The sequence below is a fragment of the Oncorhynchus clarkii genome, chromosome 3 (genome assembly GCF_045791955.1).
Source record: "Oncorhynchus clarkii lewisi isolate Uvic-CL-2024 chromosome 3, UVic_Ocla_1.0, whole genome shotgun sequence".
Lineage (NCBI taxonomy): Eukaryota > Metazoa > Chordata > Actinopteri > Salmoniformes > Salmonidae > Oncorhynchus > Oncorhynchus clarkii.
In genome coordinates this window covers 41,323,561-41,332,481 of record NC_092149.1, presented here as the reverse complement: position 1 = coordinate 41,332,481, position 8,921 = coordinate 41,323,561, and positions in this window count along the sequence as shown.

Genomic DNA, 8,921 nt, shown 5'->3' with positions numbered 1-8,921 from the left:
ACAGCAATCTTTAAGTCATACCACAGATTCTAAATTAGATTGAGGTCTGGGCTTTGACTAGGCCATTCTAAGACATTTAAATGTTTCCCCTTAAACCACTCGAGTGTTGCTTTAGCAGTATGCTTAGGGTCATTGTCCTGCTGGGAGGTGAACCTCCGTCCCAGTCACAAAAAAACAGAAACAGGTTTCCCTCAAGAATTTCCCTGTATTTAGCGCCATCCGTCATTCCTTCAATTCTGACCAGTTTCCCAGTCCCTGCCGATGAAAAACATCCTACCGCATGAGGCTGCTACCACCATGCTGGAGTTCTCGAGGTGATGAGAGGTGTTGGGTTTGCGCCAGACATAGTGTTTTCCTTGATGGCCAAAAAGCTCAATTTATGTTTGGGGAGTCTCCCACATGCCTTTTGGCGAACACCAAATGTGCTTGCTTATTTTTTTCTTCAAGCAATGGCTTTTTTCTGGCCACTCTTCCATAAGCCCAGCTCTGTGGAGTGAACGGCTTAAAGTGGTCCTATGGCCAGATACTCCAATCTCCGCTATGGAGCTTTGCAGCTCCTTCAGGATTATCTTTGGTCTCTTTGTTGCCTCTGATAAATGCCCTCCTTGCCTGGACTGTGAGTTTTGGTGGGCGGCCCTCTCTTGGCAGGTTTTTGTGGTGCCATAATCTTTCCATTTATTAAGAATGTATTTAATGGTGCTCCATGGGATGTTCAAAGTTTCATGTATTTTTTTATAACCCAGCCCTGATCTGTACTTCTCCACAATGTTATCCCAGACCTGTTTGGAGAGCTCCTTGGTCTTTATGGTGCCGCTTGCTTGGTGGTGCCGCTTGCTTAGTAGCGTTGCAGACCCTGGGGCCTTTCAGAACAGGTCTGTGTATATAAATACTGAGATCATGTAACACTTAGATTGCACACAGGTGGACTTTATTTAACTAATTATGTGACTTCTCAAGGTAATTGGTTGCACCAGATCTTATTTAGGGGCTTCATAGTAAAGGGGGCGAATACATATGCATGCACCATTTTTCGGTTTAACATTTTTTTTAAAATTTTTAAACAAGTAATTTTTTTCATTTCACTTTACCAATTTGGACTATTTTGTGTATGTCCATTGCCAGAAATCCAAATAGAATTCCATTTAAATTACAGGTTGTAATGCAACAAAATAGGAAAAATGCCAAGGGGGATGAATACTTTTGCAAGGCACTGTAAGTTGAAATAGCTGTATCCCTGAAAACCAGATACATCCGGTTGTTGCATCGGCCAGGGCCAAAAATCTGGCATTCTGCCCCTGAGCAAGGCAGTTAACCCACTGTTTCCCGGGTGTCGAAGACATGGATGTTAATTAATGGTGATTCAGAGGGGTTGGGTTGAATGCGGAAGACACATTTCAGTTGAAGGCCTTCAGTTGTACAACTGACTAGATATCTCCCTTTCCCTGGTGTTGTTGCATAATGACCAATACGCTACCACTCACTGGGCACAGACATCAGTTCAATCCCTGGTGTAGCATACCTCCTGAGGTCGGGCCCCCCAGATAGCATTTGAACACTTCATAAGCCATGATTTTATTCATTTTTTATTACAGGAAATTAGCTTAAAACTGCAAAGTGTTCTCTGCCGATAATGGCCCTCTGTGACTTTAAAGAATATTTATCTCAAAACTTTGCTTTCTAAATGATGTGTCCAGAGATTTGGTTAACTTCGTAAGATTTGTGAAAATCCTAAATTAATCAGGAATGAGCATGGTCAGCTATAACATATTCATGTCCTCATTACTAGTGCAACAAAACCACTCATGGTCTGTAAAGTTCTCTACTTTTTATAGATTTAACAAACAATATTGGAATCACCATGGTCACAATCATAAACTGTCAACTCCATCTGCCTGATAGATTAAAATATAACATGAATTTTAGTTTAAATATGTTACATGTAATTGGGTTTTAGAGACAAAACAACTGAGGAAAAACTAAATTGCTGCTGTGTATACCACTTGAATGAAGAAGAAAAATGTAATCTTTGTAAAACATCAACTCTGTCAGATTGCTGAAAGATCTGATAGAATGAGTATGTTTGTATTGGGGATTTTCAAATGAATCATTTTCCATATCTTACAAATGTTTGTATTTTACTTTTAGAGTCAAAAATATGTCTGTTTTTGAGAATCTGTTGTCAACTCCGTCATTGGCTTGCCACCTCTGTCACTGATGGCTAAGCCCCTTAAGATCAATATTTTTGTCAATATTCTGAACAAATATTGTAGTCACTGTTATGCAACATATGGCTAAAAATATTGAAGTATTTGCTCTGCTATGTTTGCTTTCTAATCCTAGAAAAACCTAGCTCTGGAGCATTTAATAGTGCTATAAAGCAAAACAAAAAGACCTTTTGGAAATTTGTATTAAATATTTGAATAATCTAATATTAGAATTAAATAATTAAGGTCTTTAAACACTTGTTACTATCATTGTAAAAAGTAAATACCTTTTATGGTGTCAGACAGAGTTGAAATTAATCCAGTTAGTTGCATTATATGAAATATTTTTTTTAAATCAGGTTGTTCCATTAGATGGTGTGATAGCTGATACTTTGGTCTATAAAAAATACAGTGCCTTCGGAAAGAATTCAGACCCCTTGACTTTTTCCACATTTTGTTATGTTACAGCCTTATTCTAAAATGTATTAAATATAAGTTTATATCGCAGTGATCTACACACAATACCCCATAATGACAAAGTGAAAACAGGTTTTCAGAAATTCTAGCAAATGTATTTACATAAGTATTCAAAACGTTTGCTAAGAGACTCGACATTAAACTCAGGTGCATCCTGTTTCCATTGATCATCCTTGAGATGTTTCAACAACTTGATTGGAGTCCACTTGTGGTAAATTCAATTGATTGGACATGATTTGGAAAGGCACCTGTCTATATAAGGTCTCACAGTTGACATTGCATGTCAGAGGAAAAACCAAGCCATGAGGTCAAAGGAATTGTCCGAAGAGCACAGATCTGGGGAAGGGTACCAAAAAATGTCTGCAGCATTGAAGGTCCCCAAGAACACAGTGGCCGGTGTCATTCATCATTCCTAAATGGAAGAAGTTTGGAACCACCAAGACTCTTCCTAGAGCTGGCCGTCCTGCGAAACTGATCAATCGGGGGAGAAGGGCCTTGGTCAGGGAGGTGACCAAGAACCTGATGGTCACTCTGACAGAGCTCGATAGTTCCTCTGTGGAGATGGGAGAACCTTCCAGAAGGACAACCATCTCTGCAGTACTCCATCAATCAGGCCTTTATGGTAGAGTGGTCAGACGGAAGCCACTCCTCAGTAAAAGGCACAAGACAGCCCGCTTGGAGTTTGCCAAAAGGCACCTAAACAACAAGATTCTCTGCTCTGATGAAACAAAGATTCAACTCTGGCACCATCCCTACAGTGAAGCATGGTGGGGTCAGCATCATACTGTGTGGGTGTTTTTCAGGGGCAGGGACTAGGAGGCTAGTCAGGATTGAGGCAAAGATGAATGGAGGAAAGCACAGAGAGATCCTTGATGAAAACCTGCTCCAGAGTGCTCAGGAACTCAGACTTCCCACAGGACAACGACCCTAAGCACACAGCCAAGACAGTGCAGGAGTGGCTTCTGGACAAGACTCTGAATGTCCTTGAGTGGCCCAGCCAGAGCCCTGACCTGAACCCGTTCTAATATCTCTGGAGAGACCTAAAAATAGCTCTGCAGCAACGCTCCCCATCTAACCTGACAGCGCTTGAGATGATCTGCAGAGAAGAATGGGAGAAACTCTCCAAGTACAGGTGTGCCAAGCCTGTAGCGTCATACCCAAGAAGACTCGAGGCTATAATTGCTGCCAAAGGTGCTTCAACAAAGTACTGAGTAAAAGGCCTGAATACTTATGTAAATGTGATATTTGTATGTAAATTAGCAACAATTCTAAAAACCTGTTTTTGCTTTGTCATTATGGGGTATTGTGTGTAGATCCACTAGGGAAAAAAACGATTTATTCAATGTAAGAATAAGGCTGTAACCTAACAACATTTGGAAAAATCAAGGTGTCTGAATAGTTTCCAACGGCACTGTATATATATTTCAAATATTGCTAATATTAAAACAAATAGTTGTGGATTGTCCCGTATTTCAAGAATCCCTGACCTCTAAAACAGCAACAACAACAAAAACATCTCTGCCACATGGAAAAATCCTAAAAGAAAATATTTTGGGGGGTTATTTTTTGCGGTTGTTGGGCCTTGCTCGAACCTTGTGGGACGCCCAGCGATATGTGTCCTACGCCACTTAGTTAAATGTAGTTTTCAAATAAAGTGAATTCAACAAAAAATCATATGTAATTAGATGACTTCTTGCAAATCCAGTTTTCCATGTTGATTCAACGTCATCACATAGATCTTTGGGGGTTGAAATGATGTGGAAACAATATTGATTCAACCAGTTTTTTTCCAGTGGGCAGTCTGTAGCAAGTCTTGCTGTTTAATTAAATATTGTAACATTATTGCCTTACTATGTATAAATCTTGTCAGTTGCTTTTGGCAGCAAATGAGGCAGCAAACAAAAAAAAACAATTTATTTTACCTAATTTAAAATTACACATTTCTTTGTTGTGTTTTAAGGAATACATCTGGATTTATATTTCTTTGCTGTAGTAGATGCTCAGCTAATTTAACAATGGGAAGCATTAACATAAATACATATCTGCATTGTGTTTTAGAAGTACTGAATGTGTGTGATGCATACAGTATACGTTATGTGCCTTTATTTATTGGTTTCTTCCATTTATGAGTTTCTTGAAGCATGCATGTGAGGATTTTGTGATGGTGTATTGTACAATTTCACTGAAGTGAGAGGTTGGAGTATATATAAAAAATGTCAGCACACAAGACATTTTATAAAACTTTGTTTTGCAGGAGTTGGCAGGGCTGAATCCTAACATTTATATAATTTCTGTGGAAATAACCAACTAACATGCAAATCAATCATTAAATTATATGTATTTATAAAGCCCTTTTTACATCAGAAACCCAGACTAAAACCCCAATGTAGATGTAAAAGCACAGTGGCTAGGAAAAACTACTAGAGAGGAACCGGCTCTGAGGGGTGGCCAGTACTCTTTTGGCTGTGCCTGGTGGAGAATATAAGATTATTTGTATTCTGATATACTATGGATCCTGATTAGCTGCTGCATTGGGGTCCAGCAAAATGAAGGCAGTTATATAATTTTTTTAAAAGCATTATACCCTCAGGCCCTGACTCGACTACCACATATCTACAACACAAAATCCATGTATACATGTGTGTATAGTGCATATTTTATCGTGTGTGTGTATGCATGTGTCTGTGCCTATGTGTGTTGTTTCACAGTTCCCGGTGTTCCATAAGGTGTATTTGTATCTGGGTTTTTTTATCTAATTTTACTGCTTGCATGAATTCATTGATGTGGAATAGTACTGTATCTAACACTGTATGCTTCCCATAGTCTGTTCTGGACTTGGGGCCTGAAAAGAGACCTCTGGTGGCATGTCTTGTGGCGTATGCATGGGTGTCCGCGCTGTGTGCAAGTAGTTCAAAAAGACAGCTTGGTGCATTCAAGATGTCAATACCTCTCACAAATTTAAGTAGTGATGAAGTCAATCTCTCCTCCGCTTTGAGCCAAGAGAGATTGACAGTAATATTATTAATGTTAGCTCTCTGTGTACATCCAAGGGCCAGCCGTGCTGCCCTGTTCTGAGCCAATTGCAACTGACCATATGACTGAACAGTAGTCCAGCTGCGACAAAACCTAGGGCCTGTAGGACCTGCCTGGTTGATAGTGATGTTAAGGCAGAGTGACGCTTTATTGTGGACAGACTTTATTAGGACTAACTCATTCCTTGCCACCCATTCTGAAACTAACTGCAGCTCTTTGTTAAGTGTTGCAGTCATTTCAGTTGCTGTAGTAGCTGACATGCATAGTGTTGAGTTATCCGCAAACATAGACACACTGGCTTTACTTAAAGCATTTACTTAAGGCATGTCGTTAATAAAACATTTTAAAAGTAAGGGACCTAGACAGCTGCCCTGTGGGATTCCTGATTCTACCTGGACTACGTTGGAAAGACTTATATTGAAGAACACCCTCTGTGTTCTGTTAGACAGGTAGCTCTTTATCTAAAATGTAGCAGGGGGAGTAAACTCTTAAAACCTGTTAAAGATAGGGCTGACTACTGCCCCCTTTGGAGGAATTGCGTGCCCATAGTAAACAGAAAAAAAATCTGTCAAATTTCTAATATATGCATATAATAATTATTATTGAATAGAAAACACTCTAAAGCTTCTAAAACCGTTCAAATTATGTCTGTATGTAAAGCAGAACTCTCAGGGCAGCCATTCTCCCAAACTCTCTCTTGTCATCATGAAAGTTGGGCCAACTTTGACGTCATCGCCCACACCCTTCCCAACCAGCTACAGATCTGGGAACAGTTTCTATCTGTTCAGCGCGGTGTCTCCTTTCAGTGGGGCCTGTCTTTGTGAGAATTGCGCGCTCCCTCGACTTTTGGCGGGCTGAAACCTTCGGGTCGCGCGAAAATACATGTACTTTCATGCGCGCGTCGGGTCCGGCTCTCTCTTTCTTTTCTTCCAGGACTGACCAAACGATGTCGGGTTGTCTGTTCGAGCCAAGGATTGTTTTGCACGTTTAGAATATGCTAAAGCTTGATTCTGCACTTAGTTTGACCAGTTTAGTCGACATATAATATGTAAAGTTTTGATGCGCGTCCACTAGAATTTTGGCTGCGTTTCAACCGGAATTTGTCGCGTTTGATAACCTAAAGACACAGACTTGAAAACCAAACACATTTTTTGGTAAGTATAACTCCTTCCACGTCTTCTGATCGAAGAACATCAAAGGTAAGGGAATATTTCTGTGGTTATTTTGGGTTTCTGTGGACTCCAAGATAGAGGAGACATAATGCTAATTTCTGAGCGCCGTCTCATATTATAGCCTAGTGAACGAATTCTGTAACGTTAAAAATAAATGTAACACAGCGGTTGCATTAAGAAGAAGTGTATCTTTCTATCTATATGTAGAACATGTATATTTAGTCAAAGTTTATGATGTGTATTGCTTGTTATCTGACGTTATCTGCCGGAGCTATCATAATTTCTCCGGACATTCGAGTAGCATTTTGTGAACATGGCGTCATTGTAAACAGAGATTTATGGATATAAATAGCATATTATTGAAAAAAACATAAATGTAACATGTCCTATTACTGTCATCTGATGAAGATTTTCAAAAGGTTAGTGAATTATTTTTCTTTTAATCCTGCGTTTGTTGATAGCATGTTTTGGCTATTCAAATGAGCTGTGTCTTTGGTGGTGGTTTGACATAAATATGTGCTATGTTTTCGCCGTAAAACATCTTAGAAATCTGACTTGCTGGCTAGATGAACAAGGTGTTTATCTTTCATTTGAGCTATTGGACTTGTTAATGTGTGGAGGTTAAATATTTCTAAGAATATTTTTGCGTTCCGTGCGCCACCGTTCAAGCAGAACGTGGGAGGGGTTGTTCCCAAAAGGGAACCCTACCCGTCAACAGGTTTTAACAAAACCTAACAAAACAGTCCCCACAATCTTGTTGTTATCTATTTCTCAGCCAATCATCAGTAATTGTGTAAGTGCAGTGCTTGTTGAATGTCTATTGTCATTTTGTGTACTGTAAAATAGCATTTCATCAGGTCAAACACACATTTTTCCAAAAGTTTATTAAGGGTTGGTAACAGGCTGATTGGTCGGCTTTTTGAGCTAATAATGGGAGCTTTACTATTCTTAGGTAGCGGAATGACTTTTCCTTCCCTCCAGGCCCAAGGGAAGACATTTTCTAGTATACTTAAATTGAAGATATCAAATTTATTTATAAAGCCCTTTGTACATCAGCTGATATCTCAAAGTGCTGTACAGAAACCCAGCCTAAAACCCCACTCAGCAAGCAATGCAGGTGTAGAAGCACGGTGGCTAGGAAAAACTCCATAGAAAGGCCAAAACCTAGGAAGAAACCTAGAGAGGAACCAGGCTATGACGGGTGGCCAGTCCTCTTCTGGCTGTGCCGGGTGGATATTATAACAGAACATGGCCAAGATGTTCAAATGTTCATAAATGACCAGCATGATCAAATCATAATAATCACAGTAGTTGTCGAGGGTGCAGCAAGTCACCACCTCAGGAGTAAATGTAAGTTGGCTTTTCATAGCCGATCATTAAGAGTATCTGAGAGATACTCCTGCTGTCTCTAGAGAGTTGAAAACAGCAGGTCTGGGACAGGTAGCACGTCCGGTACACACTTACTGTGCACTGTTTTCACCGATTTTAACACAGTTGCAGCCGACAGTATATTTCAGTGACAACAGGTTTGTGGCTTCCTTTTTGTTTCAGAGATTGCAGAACAGTTGAAACTGGAGCAGCAGCACGGCCAGGTGGCCTGGGGACAGCAAGGAGGTAGTCAGGTAGTCCTGAGGCATGGTCCTCGGGCTCAGGTCCTCCGAGAGAAAGACAGAAAGAGAGAATTAGAGAGAGCATACTTAAATTCACACCGGACACCGGATAAGACAGGAGAAGTACTCCAAATATAACAAACTGACCCTAGCCCCCCGACACAAACTACTGCAGCATAAATAAAGAAAGCTGAGACAGGAGGGGTCAGGAGACACTGGCCCCATCCGATGATACCCCCGGGACAGGACCAAACAGGAAGGATATAACCCCACCGACTTTGCCAAAGCACAGTCACCACACCACTAGAGGGATAACTTCAACCACCAACTTACCATCCTGAGACAAGGCCGGGGAATAGCCCACAAAGATCTCTGCCACGGCACAAACCAAGGGGGGCGCCAACCCAGACAGGAAGATCACGTCA